Consider the following 10,329-nt stretch of genomic DNA (forward strand, 5'->3'; position numbering starts at 1 on the left):
GTCAAAATTAAATGTGCAATTCACAGGAAATTTAAAGGCTAGTTAATATATCTCAATATATTTAGAGTCTCTTTGAATTTCTGGATGTCTTATTTCTTCAGTAAACATTATAAAATGCAAAAATAACATTTTTGTATTATGCACTATTTACTTATCTTGAGTCTCTTAGTCTTGTAAGAAGTATTTGCTACTTCTCGGCCATTTTGTTAAACAAATGCTTTTCTTTATTTTAAATTTTCTAACACAAGAATTTTTTTTTCTAACTCAAGCAGAATATAGGAATTTTTTTGCCCATGACCTGCATCTTTTTGTTACGCTTGTGCTGGTGTTTGAAGTTAAAGGTCTATACCACATTATCTATATCTAAATGGTCTTATGTAAGTGAAATAGGACTTTGTAACTTCAAAGAACAGTGTAAGAGAAGAGTAAAGAACAGAGTAACAGAAAATCAGAAGGAAACAGATTGTTCTCCCTGAGGGAAAAGTGAAAAAAATTTGCAAAAGAACTGGTCTCTTTTTTTAATCTCTGGGATGAAAATGGTAACCATAGAAATAACAATAAAACTAAGGCTTCCTTGTCAAAGAATTTCTCTTGGTGAATGACAATCCTCGATACTATTTTTAGATCTTTGCTCTTATCACCCTTCCCAATATTTTAGAATTTCTAGAAAGAATACACCTGTGCCATTCATGGACTAACAATTTGGCTTGAAAATTGAAACACTTGAAAATTTGAGCTTCTCACAGAAACAGAATATAGCATACAAAGCACAAACAGCCAGCTCTCTATAGAAGATGGGAGAGAAAAGGAAAGGATTGAGACTCATTCCTCACTCATATTTTTAGCAGTTCATAAAGCATAAAAACTCTGGCTAGTTTAACAGAACACTCAGTCGAAGAGAAAAATAGCTTATGAAATTTAAGAAAATAAGATTTGAAAAAAGGAAGGTACACTACAACAGCAGAAGTTTGTAGGTTTTTCTTTCTGGAATGCTGTTCCTGTTGAGAACTTACTCCAGTGGCAGGTGATAGATAAAAACAATGGGATTGGACAACATTTTTCATCTTTTAATATGTATACCGCTTATTTATTATACCTATTTTTATTTTCCCTTTTCTCTCACCAAACGTAAACTCAAGAAAGACAAAGATTTTTATCTGTATCTCTAGCACCAAGAGCAATGTCTGATATATGATTGGTATTCAGTAAATACTCACTGAAGAAACTGAAACTTCAATGGTCTAGGTAAAAGAAAATGAAAGCCTGAATGAAAGTAATACTATGAAAGCTGAAAAATAACAGATTTTAAGGAGTACAAGTTTCTGAATTTATTACTGATTAGATAAAGGTGAAAAAACCAGAGATATTTAGCAAATATCCAGTGTCTAACTAAAATATTAAATCAATTGCTGCAAACGTTTTATAAGAGGGGAAGAATTTGATATGAGGAGGTAGGTGGTCAGGATATATAGGAGCGTAGTTTTTTACTTGGTGAAGGGACATTCTTGTGAGGCCTACAGAAGTCAGGAAGTATTTAGATACATGGTCCTGAAATTGAGTGAATAGGCACGAATTGAAATGAATATGTTTGAGAATATTCAACATATGACTGTGATTATATTTAATTTGTAAATATAATTAAATCCAACATCTGGATGTACATTCAGTATCTGCTACCAGGTAGTAGTAATTGTGGATGTCTAGTACCATGTTATTTTTTTTTCCTATTTCCTTCACCTCTTTCACACCCCTAGCCTTGCTTCACTCACTCCACTTGTGTCTTTTAACTATATAGTCTGTCTTTAAGATTTTTTATTTATTTGACAGACAGAGATCACAAGTAGGTAGATAGGCAGTCAGAGAGAGAGGAGGAAGCAGGTTCTGGATGGAGCAGAGAGCCCCAATGTGGGGCTTGATCCCAGGACACTGGGATCATGACCCGAGCTTAAAGCAGAGGCTTTAACCCACTGAGCCACCCAGGCGCCCCTTTCAGGAGTATATTATACCAGGATACATGAATGTGCTCTGTTCGGAGGCAGAGCGCCTATGTTTTAGAATGAATATCAGGATGAGGAAGAACTTAGCTCAAATTTACTCAGATATAGTATTAGAAGAAAACTTAATCTTTCTGAATGTCAGATTTCTCATCTGTAATGGGTGAATGCCCAGTTTCATAGGTTATCGTGAATATCACTTTTTAGCACAGTGCTTGGACTCAGTTGACTTCTTAATTAATTACTCTAAGTGTAATGTAGTTCTTGTTATATCAGGTGTAATAACTGTATTACATCTAGCAGTAGATCAAAGACGATAGAATTAAAGGTTTGTAGACAATTACTGATCATTCCTGAACTTGTTCTGAGGTAGATTTTAGATGTTCTTCAAAACACTTCATACTTTAAAGAATTCTGATAAAGTATTCCTTTTAATAAAAAATAAGCCATAGTTAAAAATTTTTTCACAGAAATACAGGATTATCCATCCAAGTGAGTTGGGTTTTTTTTTTTTTTTTTTTTTTTGGTTGGTTGGTTAGTTGGTTTTTGGCTCTGGTACATTCTAAAATATCCATTGCATGAGACACAGTTGAACTGTCTCCTGAGTCTAGATACCTGCTGTGATATAAACTGTACTGTGTAAGAGAATAGCTTGTGTTTATATAGGAATTTTAAACACACGATCTCTTTTAATTCTTTTATCACCCTGTGAAACCTTGGACATCTCCATGCTATAGATGAAGAGTTTAGGCTCAGAGTGTGGTAGCAGATTTACCCAGCAAACAGTGCAAAAGCAGTGTCCAAGCCAAGTTCAGTTGAATGTGAACCTGCTCTTGTTTCCCCTATCCTTACTGCCTCTTCCTCCATCTCCGACCCAGAGGCACTGCACAGGTGGTCACCAAGAAGGAACTGTAACAGAGAGAGCACATCTGGACAAAATTAGCATTGACTGTAGACTTTTTTTTTTTAAGATTATATTTACTTATTTGAGAAAGAGAGCATGAGCAGGGGTGGTGGGCAGAGGAAGAGGGAGAAGCAGGCTCCAGGCTGAGCAGGGAGTCTGATGTAGGGCTCCATCCCAGGACCCTGGGATCATGACCAGAGCCAAAGACAGACACTTAACTGAGCCGCCCAGGCACCCTGCATGGATTGTAGATGTTGATAAACAACCACTAAACATAAAATGAAAAAATACCTAAAGCTGGACAAGATTAAACCTACACTGCTGTATTGTAAAATTCACCCCAGAGAGATTTTCTCCCATTCTAGGCAGGAGTTATTTCAAAACATTACTAGCTTGCTAAAGCCTACCCCATTATTAGCCTGACTTCAAAGATCAAATGGAAGCCATGAGGTGCCCCTCAGCTAGCTTATCTGTACCCAAATACACATTATTCCTCCCTTAGTATCTCACAGAACTGTTGCCTCTTCTCCATTGGTGCTAATAACATCCCTTGTGGTCTGGACCCCATTGACTTTGACCTACTCAGAGACTCTGTTCTTTTAAAGATTTTTTTTTTTTTTAATTTATTTGAGAGAGAGAGACAGTGAGACAGAGCATGAGCGAGGAGAAGGTCAGAGAGCGAAGCAGACTCCCCATGGAGCTGGGAGCCTGATGTGGGACTCGATCCCGGGACTCCAGGATCACGCCCTGAGCCGAAGGCAGTCGTCCAACCAACTGCGCCACCCAGGCGTCCCGAGACTCTGTTCTTTTCATTATAATCTCTTGATGCTAACCAATATTGAAACAAATGAGTAAACAAATAATCATGACTAAAACTGGAAAGCTGCTCTGTAAATCTTCTGTGCCTTACAAGCTTCTGGATCTCTTTCATGCTGTAGCCAGGTCTATAAAAAGGAGTCTGTCTTCACTTCCTAACCTATTTTCCAGGCCACTGACCACACTATTCTGTTTCAGTGTGGTTGACCAATAACCACCTAATTGCCAAGCCTGATAGATTTTTTGTTTTCAATACCTTTTTTTCTGTCCTCATCTTACCTGATTTTAATGTCATTTTTGACAGCAGCTCTGTTCCCCTTAAAGTTCACTTCTTTCACTGACTTTTAAAATGTTCTTTTCTTACATTTTTGTTAATTCTGATTTAGATTGCTGATTTTTCTTGGTTCCATCTTCAGCTGTCTTCCCATCATCTCATCTTCTCTTAGGACCTCACTTCATCTGTATGTGATGGCTTCCAACACCCTTCTGTCAGCCGAAATCACTGTGTAGCACCACACGTATATTTCTCACTTTCTATTGGACACTTGTACTTACATGTGACACCACATCTCAAGTTTGACATGCTCTAAATTACTTGTATGATTCCCAAACACGCACTTCCTATATAGTTTTCCTTCCATATTCTCTGTCTTATTGCATGACACCACCATCTAGTCCGTCTTCTCAGCTGTACGCAGGCTATCACCCTTAGCTCTATCAACTCTTTCATCCCTTCCTAAATGTGTAAGTGTCTCAGTTCTTTCTGTCTTGATTCTTAACTATCTCTCAAATCCATTTAAGTCTCTCCAGCTCCCAAGCTGTTCCTCTATTTTAGGTCTGCACCATGCCTCAGGTGAATTATTTTCAGCCGTTCTTCCAACCCATTCTCCATAATGTAGTTAACAGTCTTTCTGAACCTCAACTCTTCTATGCCATGTTCGAAAAACAACCTTTGAGTGATTTTTTTTCCCTTCAAATTATGGTCTTTTTTTTTTTTTTAACTGTGTTCACATGGCTTTTCAAGGTTGAACTCCTTACCTACTTCTCTACTTCTCTAGCCATCAGTCTGTTGCTTCTTGATTTAGTCAATTCTTGGGTATCCTTAAAAATCTTAGAAGGAACATCATTTACGTGGGGTAATTTTCTCTGATTCCCCTATTCTAGGGTAGGGGTCTCTCCTCTTTGCTTTACAGCTAGTGATATTTATCCTGTATTGTAATCATCTCTTTATTTATCTCTCTTTACTGGACTGTTAGCTCCCTTATTACAAAAAGCATACCTTTTGTATGGTGACCCCAGAATCTGTCATGGCATTTGTGAGGTAAAGGTGATAACCACTCTACTATGGAAATAAGGCAGGATGCACATGGCAATTGAATGTGTTGTGCACCTCATAGCATTTTGTGAAATGTCTTAATATAATATATATTTGGTGGGGGCCTTCTGTAATTAGATAAGCACTGCTCTAGACATTGAGAATACAGCTATGAAAACCATAGGCAAAGTCCCTGCCCTCAGAGAACTTACGGTACAGTGGGTGGAATAAACAAATATACTTGCATTTTAAATAGTTGAAAAAGTAGAGTCACTTACAAATATCTAATCAGTTATTGTTTTGTAAAATCAGAAAGACATCTCTTCTTCAAATTGCAGATTTTACCAAAATTTCTGAATAAACTGTGGAAATTATACTAAATGAGAAGTTTTATCTGTAAATTTCACATCAAACTTCAAAATGTCTCCAAATGTGTATGATTCGATGTAAGTATGACGATCATCTGATAAAAGTCACAGAAAATGCTGCAAACAATTCCCATTACACTGACTTAAAACATTTTTAAATCAAACATTGCATATAAGATTTATTTCAGAAAACTCAAACCATAAAGTATGCAAAGAAAATGGGCTATGAATGGATGAGAGTCTAAAAAAGTGTCTACTTTCTAATTCCAGCTGCAAGGAAAAGAATGTCAACTATGTTAGACTGTGGCTGTGTCTGCATCCACAAACTGATTTTTAAAATGATTGAATTCATTTAAATGGCCAGTTATTTTGACAAAACCAACAACCCAAAGTGGCCAAATCTAGTAAATACCTGGTTGTTTTCATTTAGCCGTCTTGCCCCCTCAAGTTGGCACCTATGTATAGATAGTCTGTGTATCAAGAATTTAGGGTGGGCCACTAATGTCATTTTGTGAAAACAACATGTTACCAAATAAGAGAGTTTTCTGGCCATTTGCTCTTGGCCACCCACATGTCTAAGAATGTAGTACACTGGGCTCAGTACCTTAAGGCCTCACATATTTTCTCATCTTCTGAAGGTGCGGGGGAAAAAATAGTTTGATTGGAAAATAGTCTCCCTTGTAGTTGCAGGGCAGGGACATAGTTACCATAGAGGCTTGTTATCAGTCCAAGGATCAACCAGCAGGGGCTGCTACCTGAGAACCCAGCAAGCGTCCCCTCATTAACTTCCTGGGTCTGTTGGATAGCACTGTTGACTCAAAAGCAAAGACTTGTATAACATTTTTTTTTTAAGTAAAGCAACTTTGCTTTTGAATTGCATTTGTTTCTGTAACAATTCCCCAGCTTTAGTTTCTGTCAGATAAAAGACCAACTAGTATTTTTCTAAATACAAACACCAACAAATATGCTTACTGCAATTACTATAGCTGCCTTTTTACTATTGTTAGGAGATATTGAAAGGCTTAATTGCTTGGATTTCTTGTAATGCTGATTAAAAATAAGAAAAATGCACACATACAATTCAGTGAGGACTGTTAGAAAAACAATGCATGGCCGAAAATATACTCTGATGTTCCTGCTGATCCTTAGCCAGGGTTGTTACAATATTCGTGTATAAAAGCCCAAAATTTATATTGAGGAGGCTAGATATCACCATTTTCATTTATTTTTAACAATACCCTTTCTTTACATTGAATGAATATCTTATTATTCTACCACGTCCAAAAGTAAGAATTTATCCTTGGAGCCTAATACACATTTGATTCCTGCTGGGTAGGTCAGAAGATTTGGGGGGGGGGGGGAGGAGAGATGGGAGAAGGTATGAAATAAACATGGTATGATTATTATTATAGATTCAAGTTGCCCTGACTAATCATTTCTTGTAGTTTAAAGATAGAAATAGGAGAGATGGCGAAACCGGGAGAGGCGGTGCTAATTCACTTGGTCTTATTTAGCCCTCTACACAGGGAAGAAATGACTGGAGAAACAGGCATTGACTAGTTGTTAGGACACCTGAGTCAGCAGAATCACCTGCACATGGTTGAGAAAGGGGTCCCTCAAAGAGCAGATTTTGTGTTTGATTCTAAGGAGAACTCAAAAGCCAGAATACAGTAGCTGTGGATGGCATTTATATTTAGTAAGAGTGCAATATACTCGTTTGAAGTTGGGAGATGAGTATTTATTGAAACAGCTGGCAAATCAGCAGGAAAATGCTGATTTTGAAAAAACTATTCTTCTTCTGTGGAATCAGACCTACTGTATTTAGCAACACTATTATAATTGAACACAAAAACTGCATTAAAATACCATTAAGAAGGAGACAGAAATCCAGAAAAATAAGAGAATTCTAAGTTAAAAGCTGTCACAGCACTCCTGAGTCAGCTCTTTTAAGCATAAATGCACAAATGCATAAATGATCTTTCAAGTATGACATGAGATGAACCGACTGGACTCTGTTTCCCCATTACTTATGGCCCCTGCATGTCACATGCAACCAAGATATTTTTCCAGGCTGACCTAAAAAGCTCATCTATTTGTATACCCCAAAGCACCAATTCCATCCTTTCATGGAACTAAAACACCTGGAAATTGGATGGAATTTTAATTTTAGCATGACGTAAACACAATCTAACCTTTCTATGAAATTAGCTTATGTACTAGTAAAGGATGTTCTGTAACTCCTACTAATCCCTGTGCCACCACTTAGAAACACAGAACCATGCTTTTGTACAGAAATGAGGAAATCAAAGGATCACCAGGGCTTTTTTTTTCCCCCCCAGATGGGAATACTGGGAATGGCTCAATTTATGTGACTTGCTAAAAGCCATAAAACTGGTTTGTGGCTAACACCAAATCTTGCAACTTTCAATCCAGTGTCCTTTCGACCACACTTCTTACCCTCTCTGGTTGGTCAGTGATGGTTGCTGCTATATATAAAATAAAGATAGACTTTGTCCCAACCCTGGCCCTTAAAAACAACTAGGAAGGCAGAAGTGGATATAAACAGTAGGGCATTTTGTGAAGCACTTACCTGTTACTATTTTCTCTTTCTGCATTTAATAATGACTGCAGTCAAGTAGGGTTTGTCCACCTCCCCACACATGCCAGGGAAGTACTGTGGCAGCCCACTTTGCAGCTGCCAGGGCAACAGTTCATTTATGTGCCTTCTGCTACCCTGGAAAAAATCAGGAAAATGTAAGCCATGCTCAAGAGCAAGGTCCCTGAGAGCTTTCCTGCTGTAGTTCAGCTCTGAACTTGGGTTCACCTTAAAGGTAGAAGTCCATCTAACCCTTTCTCAGGAGTGTACTACTGGTTTTTCTCATGAAAAATAAAGTCAAAAACGCTCTGGAAATCAACCTAATCTTCACTTTTCCTCACAGTGTAAGGTAAATCTAGGGCTAGCTGCACTGGCACCAAGCGTAAGTGTAGTACAAAGTATACATGAATCTAGCTTTGGATACTTTTCTGTAAGATCTTAAAAGTTGAGGGCAGAGTCTGCTTTCCAGAATGTACCACTGTAAGTCCACATGGCTTGTCCACATGGCTTGGGAATGCATCTGAACCTAGATCTTTTTTTTTTTTAAAGATTTATTTATTTATTTATTTGTCAGAGAGAGAGAGGGAGAGAGAGGGAGCACAGGCAGACAGAGAGGCAGGCAGAGGCAGAGGGAGAAGCAGGCTCCCTGCCGAGCAAGGAGCCCGATGTGGGACTCGATCCCAGGACGCTGGGATCATGACCTGAGCCGAAGGCAGCTGCTTAACCAACTGAGCCACCCAGGCGTCCCCTGAACCTAGATCTTAACATCTGTCAGAATTCAAGAGATGTACAGGTGGTACCAGTGGGTTTCAAGAGGCTATACTTTTGTGCCCAGTTCTTTTCCTCAAGTGTAATCCCGTCCCTTCTCACAGACCCAAGATTAAAAATAGATGTGTCTAGAACATAGCTTCCCAGTTTTCACAAAATTCAGTTATTTCTCACCTTTAGAGAGGCTTGAGTTTACTGCTTAAGATGCCTGTCAAGACCCTGGAAAGTTTAGAAGGAAAGAAACAGAAAATTTGAGAACTTATTACTCTGGTTGAGAGCTCAGTGAATGTTTTTGTGGCTGAAATTTTAAACCTAACTTAAACCTTTGAATATTCAAGTTCATACCTTCTTAGCAAAGCATGACCTCCCTTTCTTTGTGGGGAAAAATTCTAAAAACATCAAAAGTTACTTTTTGAATCATTTTAATTGCAAATGAATCAGAAACATAAGGATGAAGTATCTCTGAAATTGCAGATAGTTGCTAATACTAAAAGGGAAAAGAGTAAAACGGTTTTAGACTTCAGTGAACCAAAAATATCCAAAATATTATTTTGGAAATTTGGGGTGTGGGGGTGCATGAATGTTGTGTGATGCCTTATTTTTTAAGTATGAAATAGAATCAAGGAGAAATTTGTCTTGAATATTTATAGTGACAACCTCAAATTTGACTTACTCTATTTCCAGAGGGTGTTTTGCTTTGCTTTTCTATTTTGCTTTATGCTAACATATTTTTGTTCTTCTAATCATATGCATTATCAAGTGCACCATTAATAAATCCTTATAGGAAACATGGCTTTGGTCTTAAAAAACTCTAGGGATAAGTCTGTGTTTTTTAATATGGATTATCTACAATTTTTGTTGGATCAAGTTTATTAGACGACTCAACAGCCCTAAGCAATTGCTGTGTTACTTCTAATAGTCCGTATCAGTGATATTGAACATTTCCACACTTTGATTTCCAGTAGGCTGATTTACATGACAGGTTCAGAATGATCTTCCAATCCATCTTTTGGTCATTTTTTCTACCTTTACTTAATTGCATTTATTTTGGCAATCCATTTTTCTCTAGCAATTCCTTTATGGATTTGTTTAAAGGAACATTTTTAGCACACTCTTGGCACTGGATGTCATATTGCCTTTGTTAATTCTGTTGAAGAACGATAGACACTAATTGAGTGCACACTCTACACACAGATACACAAAAGCCTTATATCTGTTGAGCTTTTGCATGTGGGGACTTTCCACACAGTTTTAAATCTAATAATAAATTCTGTCCAAAGGCAAATGTTCTGTACCTTTGGTTACCCTCTCCCTTTTCCCTAAACCAGCACCACACCAGCATGGTCCACAAAAATAACTGCAAACGAGGTTTTGTAGTTAAACATAACATGAGAGACCAGGGATAGAGACTTCTATGAGAAAAGATACTATATTTCACTTGCTTATAAGTTCAGAAGTTGGTATAGGTAAAGATACCCAGGACATCTTTATTGATCCATATATCACCTTGCTCTGTTCCTCTTGTGTATGAGGGAATCATAAGACATATTCTTTTAAGTGTCACCTAA

Source organism: Neovison vison, chromosome 1, assembly GCF_020171115.1.
Source record: "Neovison vison isolate M4711 chromosome 1, ASM_NN_V1, whole genome shotgun sequence".
NCBI lineage: Eukaryota > Metazoa > Chordata > Mammalia > Carnivora > Mustelidae > Neogale > Neogale vison.